This window comes from Camellia sinensis, chromosome 1 (assembly GCF_055761805.1).
Source record: "Camellia sinensis isolate YWXY chromosome 1, ASM5576180v1, whole genome shotgun sequence".
Classification (NCBI taxonomy): domain Eukaryota; kingdom Viridiplantae; phylum Streptophyta; class Magnoliopsida; order Ericales; family Theaceae; genus Camellia; species Camellia sinensis.
The window spans coordinates 135,955,536-135,975,122 of NC_138961.1; positions in this window are offsets into that span (position 1 = coordinate 135,955,536).

Below are 19,587 nucleotides of genomic sequence, written 5' to 3' on the forward strand. Positions count from 1 at the left end.
GATTTTATAGGCTGTTTTAACCCATGAAACGAGTTCATTTTTATTGGTTTCGCGTAAACTAAAATAAAACATTATTCTGTACACTTTTCATGTATTGAACTTTTTCGGAAAAAAATCATCTTATGGCAGTTTTTGTTCGTTTTCAGCTTCATATTTTTCGATTGAATTCCGTCTAGATTTTTAGATCAAGCCTTTCTCTTAACCTGTTCAGTTTCTATTAAATTCGTTCACGTTGTCTTTTAGGAAATTTGATTCTGTACAACTTTCGTTCTTTGAGTTTTGATCAATTCGAATTATTTAAGTATGAAACGGTGTAATTTTATATTTGTTTCAATAAGTTACTTATGATTAAATTATACTAACTTTATTTTTTTTGCAGGATGGTGGGTCTTACTAACTTTTTATGCAAGGCTGACCCACCATATTTCTATTTCTATTTTGTGTATTTTATAATAAATTTATATTTCGTTGTGTACGGACAAGAAACTAAATGCCACCGTGTCTCGAGAAACTACCCATTCGTTTCGGTGCAGTTGGAACTACTTGTCTTGTCCCGTGATAAGAAATAATGTACTTTTTGTTTGTGTCTGGTGGACACGTGGGTGTCAATTCTTGTACTCATACCAGTATACCTGTATACTGACCCGTTTTGTCTCTTGGCAACTCGGGTGCGTTCTGTTGGAGCGCAGGTGTGCTTCCTTTGCAGGATTAGTAGGGGCTTTGGTGGTGACAAGAAATAACCATGATCGTAGGACCTGTCGTTTGGACTTCTTTTATTTTTCTTGAGCTTAGGGTTGATACTAATTTATGTAATTATTATTTTTTTTTAATGACCTTAGTATTTTGGAAAATTTGGCTTGGGTTGTAACCTTATATTATTTAAGTTGTTTTGAAGTATTTATTGTTACTGTAATGTTGGATATATTAGATAGTTTATGAAATTATGGTGCATGGTATGATTGGTGTTTTGTTAATTACCTTATTGAGACTAGAATGTTTAGATTTTTGTTTCACCCCTAGGATTTGGATGATGGAATATTGATTGGGGTTTAGTCCTAATTTAATATTTAATTGTCCAAATTTTGGGGCGTGACACGAGGTATGGACATTACGAATTTTTAGTTATGCCTTTCGGAGTCACGAACGCACCAGCTGCATTTATGGACCTCATGAACAGAATTTTTAAACCATACCTTGACAATTTTATTGTTGTATTTATTGATGACATATTGATTTACTCTAAGAATATAGAAGAACATGAACATCATCTGAGACTTGCCCTACAAACCTTAAGAGAACAGAAACTGTATGCTAAACTGTCTAAATGTGAATTTTGGCTTGACCATGTTATGTTTTTGGGGCATGTTGTTAGCAAAGACGGAATTTCTGTTGATCCACAGAAAATTGAAGCTGTAGTGAACTGGCCTAGATCGACAAACGTGACTGAAGTCCGAAGCTTTTTGGGTTTGGCTGGATATTATAGAAGATTTGTCAGAGATTTCTCCAAAATTGCTTTACCGTTGACTCAACTGACTCAGAAGGGGATATCATTTGACTGGACTGACCAAAAAGAATCTGCTTTTCAGGAGTTGAAAACTCGATTAGTGACTGCACCTGTTCTGACCTTACCTTCAGGTACGGATGGTTATACTGTCTTTAGTGATGCTTCTCGTAAGGGTTTGGGATGTGTTTTAATGCAGAATGGGAGAGTAATTGCCTATGCTTCCCGACAACTGAGACCGCATGAAAAGAACTACCCGACCCATGATCTGGAACTTGCTGCAGTGGTATTTGCCTTGAAAATTTGGCGTCACTATCTGTACGGGGTGACATGTGAAGTATATACCGACCACAAGAGTTTGAAATATTTCTTCACACAGAAAGAACTGAACATGAGACAGCGGAGATGTCTAGAACTGATTAAAGACTATGACCTGCAGATTTTGTACCATCCGGGAAAAGCCAATACCGTTGCCGATGCATTGAGTCGGAAATCAATTGGAAACTTAGCCTGTTTACTCACTGGACAGAAAGAGCTGCTTTGTGACCTTGAAAAATCTGAAATTGAAATTGTTTTGCGAGAACAAGGCGGAACCTTAGCTGCTATTTCTGCCCAACCAACACTGATCGAAGAAATTAAAGAGAAACAGCAACTGGATGACTTCTTGAAGAAGATCATCGAATAAAGGGAAACTAAACCTAGACCGGGTTTCAAGGTTGAGAATGATGTATTGAAATTTCAAGAAAGACTGTGTGTACCGAACGATATTGAATTGAGAAGAAGAGTTCTGCAAGAGGGCCACAATTCAAAACTGTCTATCCATCCAAGGAACACGAAAATGTACCAAGACCTGAAATTGAATTTCTGGTGGCCGGGAATAAAGAAAGAAATCGTAGAATTTGTATCGAAATGTGTTCATTGCCAACAAGTTAAAGCCGAACATCGACCCGCAGGCTTCTTGCAGCCCTTACCGATACCGGAGTGGAAATGGGAACATATCACTATGGATTTTATTGTGGGATTGCCTCGCTCCAGTAAAGGTATGGACTCGATTTGGGTTATTGTTGATAGACTGACTAAATCTGCTCACTTCTTACCTATTAAGACAATTTATAATGTAGACAAATTGGCTATACTCTATATTGACGAAATTGTTAAACTGCATGGAGTGCCTGTGTCCATTGTTTCTGATAGGGATTCGAAGTTTACATCGAGATTTTGGCAAAGCCTACAGACTACATTGGGTACTGAACTGAGACTGAGTAGTGCCTACCATCCTCAGACAGATGGCCAGTCAGAAAGGACCATCCAGACTCTGGAGGATTTACTGAGAATGTGTGTCCTTGATTTTCAGGGAAACTGGGAAAGCCATTTACCATTGGCTGAATTCGCCTACAACAACAACTACCATTCGAGTATTGGTATGGCGCCTTTCGAGGCATTGTATGGAAGAAAATGTAGATCTCCGATTTGCTGGGCAGAAGTTGGAGATGGGCCTTTGCTTGGGCCCGAAATTGTATATGAAACAACTGAGAAAGTGAAACTGATACAACAGAGATTGAAAACTGCACAGAGCAAACAGAAGAGTTATGCTGATGTCAGAAGACGAGACAGAGAGTATGAAGTGGGTGATCACGTATTTGTGAAAGTGACACCAATGAAAGGCCAGACTCGTTTTGGAGTCAAAGGCAAGTTAGCACCGAGATACGTCGGACCATATGAGATTATAGAGAAAATCAATCTGGTGGCGTATCAAGTTGCGCTTCCTCCTGAAATGGAGCATATGCATAACGTCTTCCACATTTCTATGTTGAGAGACTATCTCCGGGATCCTTTCCATGTAATAGAGCCCACTTGTGTAGTGCTCAGTGATGACTACACTTACGAGGAACGGCCTATACAGATTGTAAACAGACGGATCAAGAAACTGAGAAACAAAGCGATCCCACTAGTGAAAGTCGACTGGCAAAACCACGGTGGCATGTATGCCACTTGGGAAAGGGAAGAGGACATGGCTAAGAGATATCCTGAACTGTTTCTATTGAATCCTGTTTTCTTCCAGAATGAAGGTAACTCGAGTTTAGAGGACTAAACTCTTTATAAGGAGGGGAGACTGTAACAACCCTCATACTATTTACCGATTAATGGCTGATTGATTACCGATAAACATTGATTACCGTCAAACTAAACTGATTATGATTGATAATTGAACTGATTAAAGTACTGAACTGACTGACTGAAAACTGGAACTGAATTGACTGAGTTTGAGTGTTAATCTGTATTCTATCTGTTTGTTTGTTTATTTGATCTGTTCACATTTTATGTTTAAACTGCTAATCGAAGGCCTTGTCGGCGGCCGGACCTGGAATTGATTAATGTTCTGTGTTCATTAGAATTTATAGGATTTTATGGTATAATTATCTGAAAACTGATTAGGTATGATTAAATTAGATTAAAATGAGTTAGAGTGCATGAGTTGATTTATTCACCATATTGCCATTGTTAGTGGGCCTCTTATTATAACATATTAGAGCCTTTGCATACTTGAATCAAAACACTTCTTCAGCCACATTTGAGCCTACAACCGACCTTGGAGAGAGAGAGAGACTTGAGGAGTTGATTTCATCTCAAATTTGCTTGTGAATTGCTTGGTAATTGAAGTGTAGATTGCTACTTTGAGCTCCCAAACCTTGAATACAAGACTAAGGTAGGACATTCATCTTCTTGTTGTTGTCATAGAATTGATTCTTGCATGATTCATGCTTCAATTGTAGAGTTAAGTCTTGTTTTAGTTCATACATGTTGATATAGAGCTCATTTCATGCTTGCATGTTTGAATTGTTGAGTTTTGAGTTGAATTCATGGTAAAATGGTACATGCATGTTCATAATTTTGTAATGGTCCATGTTTTCAACTTGTTTTGGGATCAACTGGCTCCTTAGAGCATCAAATTGGAGCTTCAAAATGATTTGAATTCATGCATGTTTGCATGTTCATATTGTTCATGAAATTGGTTTGAAATTGAGTTTGAATTAAACACCCTTGGCCTTTGATTTCTCAAAATTGAGCTTTGAACCGTGTTATTCTATATGCTTACAAGTGTTTTCTGGAAATTCAGCCCAAGAGGATCGGTTTTGATGCTTTTGAACCTGGGTTTTGGCTTGGAGGTGCAATCTGGAATTCCCAGATTTTGCACTTCCGCTTGAGCGGGTGAAGTTTCGCTCGAGCGTGGAATCTGAGCATCCAGTATCTCTGCACTGTTTTACAGTCCGCTCAAGCGGAGGATTGGGCGCTCGAGCGGAGTCATGTGTCTCAAGCTCGAGCGGGCGTCGAGTGTCCGTCGAGCGGAGATTTCATCCATCCAGTACTTTTACAGTACGCTCGAGCGGGAAAGTTGACGCTCGAGCATGTACCTTTGTTTCATGTCCGCTCGAGCGGGTAAACCTGAGCTCGAGCGGGAATCTGTTTTTCTGAAAATTCCGAAACTGTTTTCTGATCACATCTTTGCATCCTCATCCCATTCTAGGCATTCTTAGGCCTAGTTTAAGGCATATCGTTGAGGATATAGATGTAGAACACACCGAGGCATTAGGGATTAAATTATGATATTTCCCAACTGTGTAGCTTAGTGTGTGTTCAACCAGTGAACTGTGTAGGGTTGGTGACTGGGGAGACACGCTCTAGCACACTGTAGCCCGAACACTGTGAGTAACAATTGTGTAAAGATATGCTCAACTGATTACCTTTGAATACTGAACTGAACTGTTTACTGAACTGGTGTTACTGAATGAATGTATGTCCTTTATGTCTGAACTGTACTGTGGCATCCTTAGCACCTACTGTTTACTGTTACTGTTACAGAGATCTCTGTCGGTTCCCTCGTGGAGCCACTACTGTTTACTGACTGATGGCCATCATTACTGTTCGGTCTTTTAAGACCTACTGTTACTGATATGCTAATGGATGTACCACATATGACTGTTTACTGTACTGAGCAACTGAAATACTGATTGAAATGAACTGTTTTCATTACTGTAAGGACATTCATTCTAAACCCCTTTACGCTTTATGTTATTCACTGGGCTTTAGCTCACTGCTCATATATATATCTAGGTGTACAGGCACCGGATCAAAGCTAGAGGTGTCAGGGTTATTACAGTTTTGTCAAGCCAACCACCATGCCTTACTGCGAGGTTCCGAGTTCGCCATGCTATGGCTTGGGGTGTCTTTTCCCCCGCTGGTCCTTGTTACTGTTTTGTATTACTGTATAGACTGTTATTCACTGAACTGTACTATTATCAGGGGATTAGATCCCTGTACTGAATGTCTGTAAATGCTTGTGTAGCTTGTACTGTTGTGATTATATGAATGCATAAAAAATCTCTTTGGCATACAGACTGTCACAGCTCAATGGACATTATTTATTTACTGTAGTGGCTTCCGCCAGGCCCTGTACTCTGTTTTATTGTACTACTGTTCTGTAGGCCTTCGGTAATCTCGGATTACTGGCCGGTTACGGTGCTAAACCCATAGGGCCGGGTTTGGGTCGTGACAATATATAAATAAGTTTTAAAATATTCTGTCCCATGTACGTTGTCACAGCTCATTGGACCTTGTCTATTTTGTATTATTGCTTCCGCAGCCCCTTATTACTTGATAATCTGTTCAGAGGCCTTTGGTAATTCACGGATTACTGGCCAGTTACGGTGCTAAACCTATAGGGGCGGGTTTGGGTCGTGACACTCTCAGATCAAAGCAATCCAAGATCTTGAGAGGCCCAACACAGTCAAAGAGGTACACCATCTCACTGGCCTTGCAGCCGCACTCAACCGATTCATAAGTCGGTCATCAGACAGATGTCGACCATTCTTCCAAGCACTGAAGGCCAAATTTGAATGGGATGAGGAATGTGACCGCGCCCTAGAAAGCTTGAAAGACTACATGACCTCTTCTCTATTGTTAGTAACCTCGGTACCAGGAGAAGAGCTCTTTTTGTACTTAGCAGTTTCACAGCATGCAGTCAGCGCAGTGTTGGTCAGAGCGGAAGGAATCTAACACCTGCCTATCTTTTATGTTAGCAAGACCTTGCTGGGCGTTGAAACATGGTACCTACCATTGGAAAAGCTGGCATTAGCTTTGATGATGGCCTAAAGAAAGTTGTCATGCTATTTCTATGCCCACAACGTGATCGTCCTAATGGCTTTTCCTTTAAAGGCCTTGTTTGACAAGGCGGATTTTTCTGGATGAATCTTGAAATGGACAGTAGAGTTGGGGCAGTTCGATATCAAGTTTCAACCCAGAATCGCAATAAAAGCCCAAGTTTTAGTAGACTTTGTGGCTGAGCTTACACTAGGAAGTCATCACATCTGCCTGGTCGATTTGACCGACGCAACCGAAGTAAGGGGGTAAAGTGTCGTGGGAACTGTGTAGCCCCTAATGCAGGATGCCCATCTACATTGCAAGCCATACAGGATTGAGGATAGGAAGGAAGGAACAAACCATGCTATTCCCAATGAGGACTCATCAAAAAGTAAAGACTTGAGGCAATCAGGAAGTGAAGATCAAACCCTAACAGCAGGCATGGACTTGGAAGAAAACACCAGAAACACTCATGATCCCAAGACGTCATCCGATCCCTCTACTTACTGGAAGCTATTCGTTAGAGAGATGTGGAAACTCTTCGTGGATGGAGCATCCAATAGGCACGGTGCAGGACTTGGCGTAGTCCTCATCTCACCAGATGACCTAACAATTGAACAGGCAATCAACCTTGGCTTCCCAGTATCCAACAATAAGGCGGAGTATGAAGCACTATTGGTAGGCTTAAAATCAACACTTTTCATGAAGGCCACCGAGCTTATGGTGTACAGTGACTCCCAGCTAGTAGTAAACCAAATTTCAGGCGATTACGGGGCAAAAGATAAGATGATGACTATGTACCAAGAGTTAGTCAGAAAGGATATCATGAAGTTCGAAGTAGTTCGGATAGAACAAATCGGCCGAGAAGAAAATAGTAGAGCAGATGAGCTGGCAGGTTTTGCTTCAACGGCAGATACATCTATCCCACACCCATTATTGATCGACTTCCTACCTAGACCAAGTATTGAGGAACCCGAAGCAGTCGAGACATGTTATGCCTAACTAGACCCATGGATCCCATTATAGTATTTTTAAAAGATGGCATATTGCCTGAAGAAAGAAAGAGGCCAACAAAATTAGAGCAAAATCACAGCGATCTTGGCTCTCTCCATCACTGGCATTGTACAAAAAATCCTTCACAGGACCTTACCTGAAATGTGTCCATCCAAGCAAGGTCAATGCATTTTTATGCGAGATACATGAAGGCGTATGCGGAAGCCACCAAGGGGGAAAATCATTGGCTTACAAGGCAATTTCACAAGGATATTGGTGGCCATACATGCAAACAGATTCAGAGAAATATGTCAAGAGGTGCGAGAAATGTCAGAAATTCGCACACCAAATACATCAACCAGCCAGAGAACTCCTACCACTAACTAGTCTGTGGCCCTTCGCAATGTGAGGCCTGGATATAGTGGGACCACTTCCAACTGCACCCGGCAACAGAAAATTCTTTGTTACAGTAACAAATTACTTTACAAAGTAAATTGAGGCAAAAGCACTCGCATCTATAAAAGAGAAAAACATTAAAAAATTTGTTTGGCAAAACATCATAACTCGGCTCGGCATACCCAATGCTCTAATATCTGACAATGGTACTCAGTTCGATGGCAAAATTTTCAGGGGCTTTTGCGAGGAATACAAGATAGAATTCTACAACTCTACACCAGCATACCCTCAAGCGAATGACCAGGTAGAAACTTCGAACAAGGTTGTCTTAGATGGTTTGAAGAAAATGTTGGAACGAGCAAAAGGCAAGTGGGTAGAGAAACTTCCTTATGTTTTATGGGCTTACCGTACCACACCTCGGCGGTCAACTAGAGAAACACCTTTTTTCCTTGGCCTATGGCATGGAGGCAGTAATCCCACTGGAAGTAGGCCACCCCACTATTAAAAGTGAAAATTTTGACCCAAATTGGAATGAAGAAGCCATAACCTTGGAACTCGACCTTACAGAAGAGAGAAGGGAAAGAGCACTAGTTCACATTGTCTCATACCAATAAGAGTTATCCAAAAAATATAACAAAACAGTGCATCCGAGGCAATTCAAGATTGGAGATTGGGTACTGCGCAAAGTAATGGGAAACACTTTGGTACCCGGAGATGGCAAGTTAGGACCTAACTGGGAAAGACCATACAAAGTGGTCGGTTTAGCAGGAAAATGGGCATATCACTTGGAGAGATGGAAATGGTTAGGCTATTCCCAAGCCATGGAACACTGTCAGTCTTAAACTATTTTATTTGTAGTTTTTCCTTAAAATACTTGTAATTTTTCCTTTTTTAAATAAAAAAAGTAGTTTTTCCAGCGTAATTCTTTCTATTGTAAAAGTTGTTCTTAGTCATTGCCAACAAGGGGCAATCAAGAAGTTTGGCAGGATTGGCCAACATTTTTTCTCTTTTTCAGCCAAGATAAGGATCTAGGCTAAAAAAGGTTGGCAGGTATGACCAACATTTTCTCTTCTTCAGCCGAGATACGGATCCAAGCTGAAGAAGGTTGGCAGGTATGACCAATATTTTTTCTCTTTTTCAGCCGAGATCAGGATCTAGGCTGAAGAAGGTTGGTAGGTATGACCAACATTTTCTCTTTTTCAGCAGAGATAAGGATCTAGGCTGAAGGAGGTTGGCAGGTATAACAAACATTTTCTTTTCTTTAGCCGAGATAAGGATCTAGACTGAAGAAGGTTGGTAGGTATGACCAACATTTTTTCTCTTCTTCAGCCGAGATAAGTATCTAGGCTGAAGAAGGTTGGCAGGTATAACCAACATTTTCTCTTTTTTAGCTGGGATAAGGATCTAGGCTGAAGAAGGTTGGCAGGTATGACCAACATTTTTCTCTTTTTTTCAGCCAAAATAAGGATTTAAGCTGAAGAATGTTGGCAAGTATGACCAGCATTTTCTCTTCTTCAGCCGAGATAATGATCTAGGCTGAAGAAGGTTTTCAGGTATGACTAACATTTTTTTTTATTCAGCCGAGATAAGGATCTACACTGAAGAAGGTTGGCAGGTATGACCAACATTTTCTCTTCTTCAGCCGAGATAAGGATCTAGGCTGAAGAAGGTTGGCAGGTATGACCAACATTTAGCTCTCTTCAGCCGAGATAAAGACCTAGGCTAAAGACAATTGGTAGGTTTGACCAACAGGTTTTTTGATTCTTCAGCCGAGATGCGTATCTCAGCCAAAAAAGGTTGGCAGGATTAGGTAAGCCCAGGCTAATTAGTTTGGCTAGACATGCAGTCGGAATGATACAAAACATTTAAAATATTGAAATACAATAACCGAATAAACAGTTGGGAAAATAGTAGATTTCATTCCATTTCAACAAGTTCATTACAAAGGGAGGGACTTGAGCCCGATTACAATACCAAAAGAAAAAAAAAATCAAGCAAAGAGATCGTCTAAGTCAGCATCTAGGTCAACCTGAGCTAAGCTACTCGGTAGGTCGGTTTCAGTGGGTAGGTCGGCTATAGGAGCACCCTCAACCATACTTGCCACCTGTGGCTCTACCCGAGCTGTCTGACTGGTCTGGAGACCGTGATCACTAATTATAGGAGGGGCGTTGTTTGGGACAAGAGATTCTTCTTCCTCCTCCCTCTCTTGGAGAACCTTTTGTTGAATGGTGTTGGCATAGTCCGCCATGTAACTTGGGATGAAGTGGGGGGGAGGGTTCTGAAAGACCTCGGTCTCTTGCCCATGACCGAGCTTGATGACGGCTGTTTTTCATCCACATTTGAAGAAGATATCTTTTGCAGCTTCACACTGCAAGACATACGTGGTCTCTCCTTCTTTGTAATCACGGTCTTCAGCATCTTCCACACTCTCTTTTAGCTCGGTTATCTTAATATCTTTTTTCTTTTCAAGCTTGGCTAGTTTGCGTAGATAACGGTCTTTCCTTTCGGCCAGCGCCTTCTACTTGTCCGCTTCCGCCTCGTTGACCAGCTTGGTGAGTTGTGCATTTTGAGTTTCGAGCTCAGTCATTTTTTGTTTGGCCTTATTCAGCTCGGCCGTCTTAGCGTTAGCGTCTACCACAGCCAGCCGCGTAGTCTTGCGCAGCTCCAGTACGTGCTTATGAGCAATATGGCTCTTATGCATGGCCTGCAGGGGCAGAGATAGTGATTATGACTAAAACCGAGCAAACAGACTGTGTAAAATGGAAAACAAATAAGAGGAAGCACTTACCAGCACCATTGACTTAGTAGCCGAATGGATGGCCTTGAGCTCGGTTAAATGGTCGTGGTGCTCCATGTCTTGTAGCAGACACAAGCTTTTGGCAAGGTTGAAGGCCAGAGTGTGGTCCTTCTCAACCACCACTGAGTCTGTGGTGGTTATAGCTTAGTTCTTGTAAGTTATTTTTGGAGCCCATTCTGAAAGGCTAGCTCGGTCGGAATGCATTAGCTCAGGGCTCGGCGGCATTGTTTCAGGAAGCATGCGGTCCTCCTCATCAATCAATCGTGGCAGCTCGGTCGAAGCAGTGCGCACATGCTTGTTCGGTCAAGATGACGAGGCTCGGGTTGTTGGAAAGGCCACCATAGCCTCGTGTGTTTGACTGGCTTGTGGTACCTCAGTTTGAAAGTTGGAGTTGGTGCTTGTTCGGTAATCAGGGCTCGAACAGCACGGTGCTTGGCCATTTCTTGTTCTTCAGTGAGGGGAATAAGGTTGATTTGGGGCAAGTTTGGGTCTGATTCTGGTGATGGTTCTAGGAGAAAGTCAGTCACCCTCGTCTTCCTCCTGCTGTTATACCGGTAGGTCGGTTCGAAGTTAAGCAGCTCGGCTCAACCACGTTGACGGTACCGGAGCGTGGCACGAAGAGCGTCTTGGTTGGCGTATTGGTATTATGACTTAAGTTGGTTTAAGTCTGCACAAAAAAAAGGTAAAATGTTGTGTTACCACGGTGTAAAAAATAGCCTGGAATAGCAAAGCAAAAAGAAAACCGTGGTATTCTTACCAACAGTCCCCTTATTCCAATTTATGTTATAGCCTGGTATTTGGGCTTCCTAGTCTTCAAAATTGCCCGAAACCTAGAAAAAATCGTCGTCGTTTAAATCTTTATCCGGTGTGTTTTTTATGATTTTCTCTCGGCCTCTCCGTACTCTTAAATAGTACACCCAACCGTCATCATTTGACCGTGCGAATATTGGTGAAAAAGCTCGGCCAATCCGAGGTTGAGGCCGAGCCAGTAGTTTAGCTCAGCGATGCCATTTATTATTCTGTAAGTATTGGTGCTAAGTTGGGTTGGGCATAGTCTTATCTGTCTAAGGAACTCGCATATCAGTGGCTGTACAGGGAATCGGAGACCGACCTCTACTATTGATATTACGGTGAAAGGAACAAAGCCCGGTTTTTCCCAGGGCGTGGTATCTAGTTCAGCTAAAGAGAGATGGACATCGTCAGGAATATTATAGTCCTTGCGAAATTCGGCAATGGCCCCAGGTTAGTCTACCAGGAACCGGTATTTACCTATTTAACTTAAATTGTGTACAAATTAGCACGATAGCCTAGCTCGGTGTTGAGATATCGTTGAATGTCTCGGTTGAGCGATAGTGCAAAGGTGTACCTGGCCAACCTAGTCAAGTCTGCAAAGTGGAGATAAAAAGTGTTATGCCCAGGTCACTGGACCGGGCTAAGAAAGAAGGCAAAATAAATATAACCCTAGTTCGGCTAAATGGGTTGCAACCCGTTCTTAGTTCGGTTGTAGCACAAGTTTTTAGCTCGATTATTGAGCAAGAAGGTTCTTAGATCGGTCGTAACACAAGGTGTGGCTCAAGGTTTTAGCTCGGTTATTGGGTGAGGTTTTCTAGTTCGGTCGAGTACGCACCTATCACAAACAGGTTCCTAAATTGGTCATGGTGTTATTTTGGATCAAAAGGATCGCATTCCAGATTGATTGAGAATCTAGCTAAAGTGTGATTGAGGTCTTGTCATGTGGTTTTTGGGGATTTAGTGGTTCTTACCCATTTATGTGAAAACTATAGGAGTGCATTTTGAAAAACATATGTATATATATATATATTTCTATACTATACGTACTCACGAAATAAACGAAAAAAGAAAGGGATTGAGCCACTTACAGTTTTAAAATGAAAGGACGAAGATAAAGACAGTGTGGATGCCAACTAGAACACGAGCTTTGCAGGTGTTATGGTCGTGAATATGAAGACTCAGAAGGCAAAGGAGAGAAGATGAATAGTGGAGTGTTCGGTTCAAAAGTGGGGTTTTTTGTATAAAACACAAAAATGGGCGGGATTGTTCAAATTTTTATGGTACAAAGACAGCTGTGACAGGTGTACGTCACCAATGGGAGCAAGCCACGTGTCCAAGGGAATAGATAACGATTCTGACGTGCTTGAGAAGCGGAACGACATGCAGAGCAATTGACAAGACGTTTTTGGACTAGGCAAATCGGTAGCATGGTGACAAATAAGCTTGGTTGGAGGCTTGGACCTTTAGCTCAGCTGGTAACAAGTAATCCCAAATCATGCATTGCAGATGGGATTAAGGGGCAATTGAGAGGGAGATTTTATGTGAACTAGGGCTGGGCTTGGGCTAGGTCCAGATATTGTAATGGACCGAGCTATGGACCGAGGTGAATGGGCTTCGCAACTGGACCTTGCATCTGTTAGCTCGATCAAAAATGGCTGCAATTAGCTCGGTCTAAGTATTCCGAACCAAGGTATAGGTGAACGATGACCGAGCTAGGCATTGCCCATGAAAGCGCCGAGCTGAGTGTGTCAGAAGGCTAGTGATAGCTCGGTTGTGCTGCTATTCTACCGTGGTAAAACCATCTCACTTGGTTAAGCAGTGGGAGGGTGTAGAAATATGAGCATTACCTTTCTGATTCCTAAGAAGACTATGCTAAAAGAGAGTTGAATTCTTATTAGGATTGTGCCATAAGGATTCTATAAAAAAATTCATTACAAACCTATGTACAGGTATTACAATCTTTACTCTCAAAAACTCAGAACTTTTTGTCGATTGTCAATTTGCTGACTTAGGTATCGGAGAGGTATCCGGCACACACCCGCCGGCTAACTCACGTTTGTGTTTTCAGGAAGAAAAAGTGGCAACGTTTGAAGGAGAGCAAACTTGATCAACAGGATTATACGAGAAGATTATTTTGTGCTCGTACAAGTAACTACATTGGACTTTTTTTTTTTTTTTTTTTTTGGATGAGTGATACATTGGACATAGAATTGTTGATGTATATTTCGATGTGATATGGTTATGTATCGATATATTGCACATATGGACGAAATTAGAATTCATCATCTAAAGAGTTGAAGATAAATAATTTTTTTTCATCATATATACAAATATATATGTATGTATAATATGATATATAAACTTTATATAAACATAAAAACTATTTAAATACCATCAAAATAATCTCTTTTCAGATGTTAAAATATATATATATATATAATAAAAAAAATGAGATACATATCTTCTATATTAAAAAATTATTTTATTATTTATAAAATAATATATATATATATATATATATTTCCCCAACCGACCGCCCACCCCCCCCCCCACCCCAAAGTCTTGGTTGTTCCCCTATTCTGACGTGTAATGAGACTATCACTACCTATCAGTTGACCCGACAACCGCCCACCGTCCCACGTGGCGCAGCCTTTTTCCCCAATCATTATCTTCGTATTTATTACCTCCGCGCAATAAAACAAAGGAAATATCAAAAAAAAAAAAAAAAAAAAAACACAGGAAATAACAGTGATGTCAAGAAAAATTCTTTACAAAAATGTGAAGAAAATTATTAAAAAAAATAATATTATGTGTATTAATTAATATACTAATTAATGATGTGACATAATTTAATATATTTTTAATATTTATAATTTATATAATGAATGTGATCAATAATAATGTCATAACTAATATTTGTACACTAGTTAATACACTAATTGGTATATGTAATACCACCGTCTTTGAGCTATGTTCGAAATCTCAAATATTCTATTAAATATTTTATCAAACTTCTCACATAACTGTGAGACTCACACATATATTTATGTCAGTGCCATCTCATATGAAAAGTTTAATAAAATATTTAAAGTAAATAGCATTTCTCATATCGTTTTATTTTTTTAACTATTTTTCTTGCCCTTTCAACTCCACCATTTGCCTTTTTAGGCTTCACATTATTCTTTGTCAATTTTATAAATTAAAGAAATATGCAATATGTTTGCAGCAGCATATAATGGTCATAAAAAAAATCTTATTTTTAATAATATTTGACATGGGGCAAAGTAATCAAATTTTCCATACCAAAATGGAAGCATTATAATAAAAGTTTGAAAATGTTAAATATATATATAAAATATTTATTTAACCAAGAGTAGCCCAATCCTTTTCGAGTCCTAAGACAAGTATTTTTTACATCTTAACATATTTTTGCACATTTATTGAGATTATTGACGGTTTAAATCTAGTGGCGGAGTCACATCAAGGTTAGGGGAGTCACGTGCCCACCCTCGGTTTTAGATTTATAATTTTTTTTTACATATGTATATAAATCAAATTTTAATCAAAAATAATATTTAGAATAAAATGTCAATGGCATTTCTAAATTTATGAGAACAATAGTGATTTTTTTATTGAAAATGAAGGGACTACAACACATTATATTTTTATGTATAAAAATTTTGTGAAAAAAATCTCAATATAAACGTAATATCCATCATTATTGAGATATAAATATAATTAATCTCACTATATATATATATAAAAGTTACTAGAATGTTAATTATATTTACATGTGAAGTTCATCCTCCATATATTACTTTACTATTAGTTGATAATATCATATGTCAATGATAACGTGATATCAATATTATATGAAATTTTTACTCAAATTTTGTAAAAATTTAATTTATCTTACCATTATGCAATTTATTTTAAGACTTAAATATACAACTTTTTTACATTGTTCATGATATATTAGTTATACGAAATACTTTCTTTTCGATTTTACTCGAAATTAATTCTAAATTTTATGTGAAAGACTTTTGTAATAATTTATTTATATTTTTGTACTTAATATTAATTCAAAAATTATTATTATCCTTTTATTGTTGGCTATGGAAAAAAAAATTTGAAGTTGTAATTAATAAATGCCCCTTCTGATTTAGTTTTCTGTCTCCACTACTGATTGCCATTAGCATTTTTTTATTAATAAGTTCAAACACACAGAATTCGATCATAAAGCTGGACATATTATGTATACGAACAAATAACTAAAAAAAATTTGAAATTGGACCTTACTAACAAATCTTGTAAAATTTTGCTCAATCATACATATTTTGTGTCTAATTGTAATTGAATAACTAATTTATGTAATCATGTCAATTTTTTATATCTTTTAATTGAAATTTTTTTATTCTAATTCGTAAAATAGTACTATATTTATTGTGATTAGTAAAAGCAAATGGGAGAATGATGAAATAGTTAAAAATAGATAATAATAAAATAACATGAAAATAACATAGAGGTACACTACAAGAATTTACATATTTGCCGACCACTTTTGCCGACCAAAAAAATTTTGGTCGCAAAAAAATGACTTTTGCCGACCAAAAAAGATTTTGTAGCTAAAATTTGAGACTATTACCGACTAAAGTAATTTTGTTGCAAAAAGGTATTTTTTGCGACCAATTTAAAATGTTAGTCGCTAAAAATGATGTCAAAAGGTGAAAAACTGGGCGGGAACAGTATAATCTTTTAGTGACTAACACAATTTAGTCGCAGATATCAAAACGACGTCGTTTTGATATCTAAATGCACTGCTAGACAATGGCCGACCAAATTTTGGTCGTTATATGTTAAGATTCTGCGACAAAAAAAAAATTTGGTCGCTAAAAGTGAAATGTTTTTTTTGGTGGGATATATATCACCGCCCCTGTTCTCTGTTTACAACCATTTGTTCAAACCTCTCACACAGATTCTCCTTCACCACCAAGCCTCACCTCACCGCAGACCACCACCACCGGCACAGATCGCCACGGCCACCGCCGCAGATCCCCACTACCGTAGATGATCTTCCTCCGTCCTCCGCTGGTGCCTCTCTCTCTTTCCTAAACACCCACCACCGTCGATGATCCTCCTCCTTCTCCCCCTCCTCTACCGGTGCCTCTGCCGGATCCAAGAAGATTGTCGAAATCTAAATCAGATTTGAATCCTAGGCCAAGATCTAACCATGGTGAGCGATCTACAGCGACGCTATGGCTTCCAAATCCTACGACAAGATCGCCGATATCTGCGACGACCTCATCCTCCAGGCACATACACTACCCATCCTTCTATTCTATTATTGATCTCTCTTCTTATCAAACCCTAATTTACTCTCTCTCACGCTCTAGGTTTCAACGCAGGGGATTACATTCCAGGACGAGTGGCCCTACTCGATTCATCTTCTAGGCCATATCTGCATCGACGACATGTGAGTTGATTTTGTATGACTGTGTTGTTCAGTGTCATTGATTTGGGGTTTTACGATGGTTTTAGGGTTTATGTATATATATATATGTTTGGTATTGCAGCAATAGTGCTCGATTGTTCAGTGTCATTTTTTCTATGTGTAAAATTTTGACATTGTTAGTCTCACTTTGTTTCGTGTTTGATTGTCAATTTAATATAAAGGCATATGTAATTGAGTATCTCATAGAGATTGATGTCATCATCAGGAGCAACTACAGTGAACCTGTTTAGACTAGGGATTTGTTGCACCTTGAAATTTCCCCTTTATAATGCTGATATGTTGGTGTTTTATATTTGCTTTGCTGTTTAGAAGGATGTATTCAACATCTGATGTCCTTGCTTGACAAGCCTGCTCTCCACGGGGAAGAGCACATAAGCCAGATAAAAGTAGTAAAAGTTGACATGCTAGTGATTGTTCGTTGCACTATGAATGTGTGTTAACTTTACATTTTACATTGATATTCCTATTCTAGGTCCTGTTTTGGAACTCTGAAGTTTGTCCAGTTGTGTTCAAGCTCATCTCCAGCTGACTGGTCCATATAAAGAAGATTATTTGTTTGTATTTAGTTTATCTAAATTGCTAATTGAACCAGTTCTATAATTATAGTTGTATATGTGTATGTATTGGGCCTTGAAAAGAACAAGTTAGCAAAGAACTAGAAAGAGGAGGATTCCAACCAACCTCAAAACATGTTAGGAAGAGAAGTATATAGAAGATAATTCAATTTGCTTTTTTAATGAAATTTTAGGTGGTTTTACCGTGTGTTTCCTTCATTGGATTTGAACTCTTATGAATAATTATGGTTTCTCCATCTGTTTAACAACTCCTCAAGCTTCCAAGGTTCCCTTTAACTTTCACATGTGTTTATGTGAGGATGAGGTAACCATTATTACAACAAAAAAGAGAGAATATGATTGAACTACATGAAAATTTTTCATGCATGTTTCTTTTTAAACAAAAGTATATATCTTCTGTGTCAAATTTTTGCAAATTCACTCTCCATCCCTCTATCAAAATTTATGTTTCTTTGGTTAATAGTGTGTTTAAATTGAAGTTATACATAATTAAGGAAAGAAAGATGACAATGAAATCTATTTGGTGGTTGGGATTGCATAAAAAATAAAGTAACACAATTTGGAATTATTTTTATTGTGTGAAACAGTGGAAAACAAATGACATGATAGCCAATTTTGATGCACCATTCTAGAAAACATTTATTAAAATTTTCTTGAAAATTTCTTTACTCAACAAAATATTTAAGATAGTTTTTGGTTTGATAATGGACATTAGAAGCAAGATCAACTTTAAAATAGTTGAGCAAAATCATCTTATGTGTTACCTTTATTTTGAAATAAGGTGTGCCATTTCTGACATAACATCAAGGGAGAAATTCCCTTTTTACTAAACTTGGACAGATTCTGGCCCTTTGTGTGAGGATATCATAAAATATCATTCAAAACATAAGAATAGCTATTGATACCCTTTTCTCGTTGTCTTTCCTTTGGCTTTGGCCTTGGTTGCCTTCACCTTGGGGTGGCTGTAGTTTGCCTCGACCTAGTGATGGCCTTGGATTGCCTTGGCCTAGGGGTGGCTTTGGTTTCCTTAGACTTACCCTTGGTTCTAAGCCTTGTATGATTATATCTTAAATTTATTGTCTTTCAAGTCCAATGTCTAAGTTACTTGGGCTTTGGGGGTGGCCTTCATTGACTTGGCCTTGATGTCCATAGTTGTAATTATCTATGCCTTAGCCCTAATATTTGGTTGTAATTGTTGTCACAGTTATTTTTGGTAACTCTTTTATTTATTTTGAGAAACAGAAAAGACAATGGGAGAGAAGTGGTGGTGGTTCAATGCCCCAGGATGGATGCTTGTGGCTAGGTATTGGTCTCTTCTTTTTATTATTGTTTTTATTAGGAGTTTTGTTTTAACGAAAAGATTTATGTACTTTTAATGTGAAGTTGGGTCGAATACATGTGTGCAAGGATGGACTTGTGGAATAAATTTATTGAGCAATAAATCAAATATTGTAGAGTAGCTCCTTTATCTTTTGGATCATCTAGTTTATTTATTTTGCTTTTAGTTCAAATATATAGTGTTTATCTGTAAGGATGTTAGCAAGTTCTAAAATTCCAAATTTTTACTTAGTGTTTTATGGATATCAAAGATCTGAATTCTTTTCAACACTATTTATTCATTCAGTTGTCATGTAGCAGTTGATTATTTTACAAAATTTTCTATCATGAGAAGTTGATCATTTCACAATCTCTCCTTTTACACTAGTGTGTGCATTTTTCCATATAGGGTAGCAACTTTGATGGTGATTTTTTTGTTTTTTTTTTTCAATTGGCAGGTGATTATTTATATTTATGAAGATAATTATATTAAATTGAACAATCATAATTTATAAATAATAGAGCAAAAATAATCAATCTTTGTCTTTGGCATAAATTGACTCCC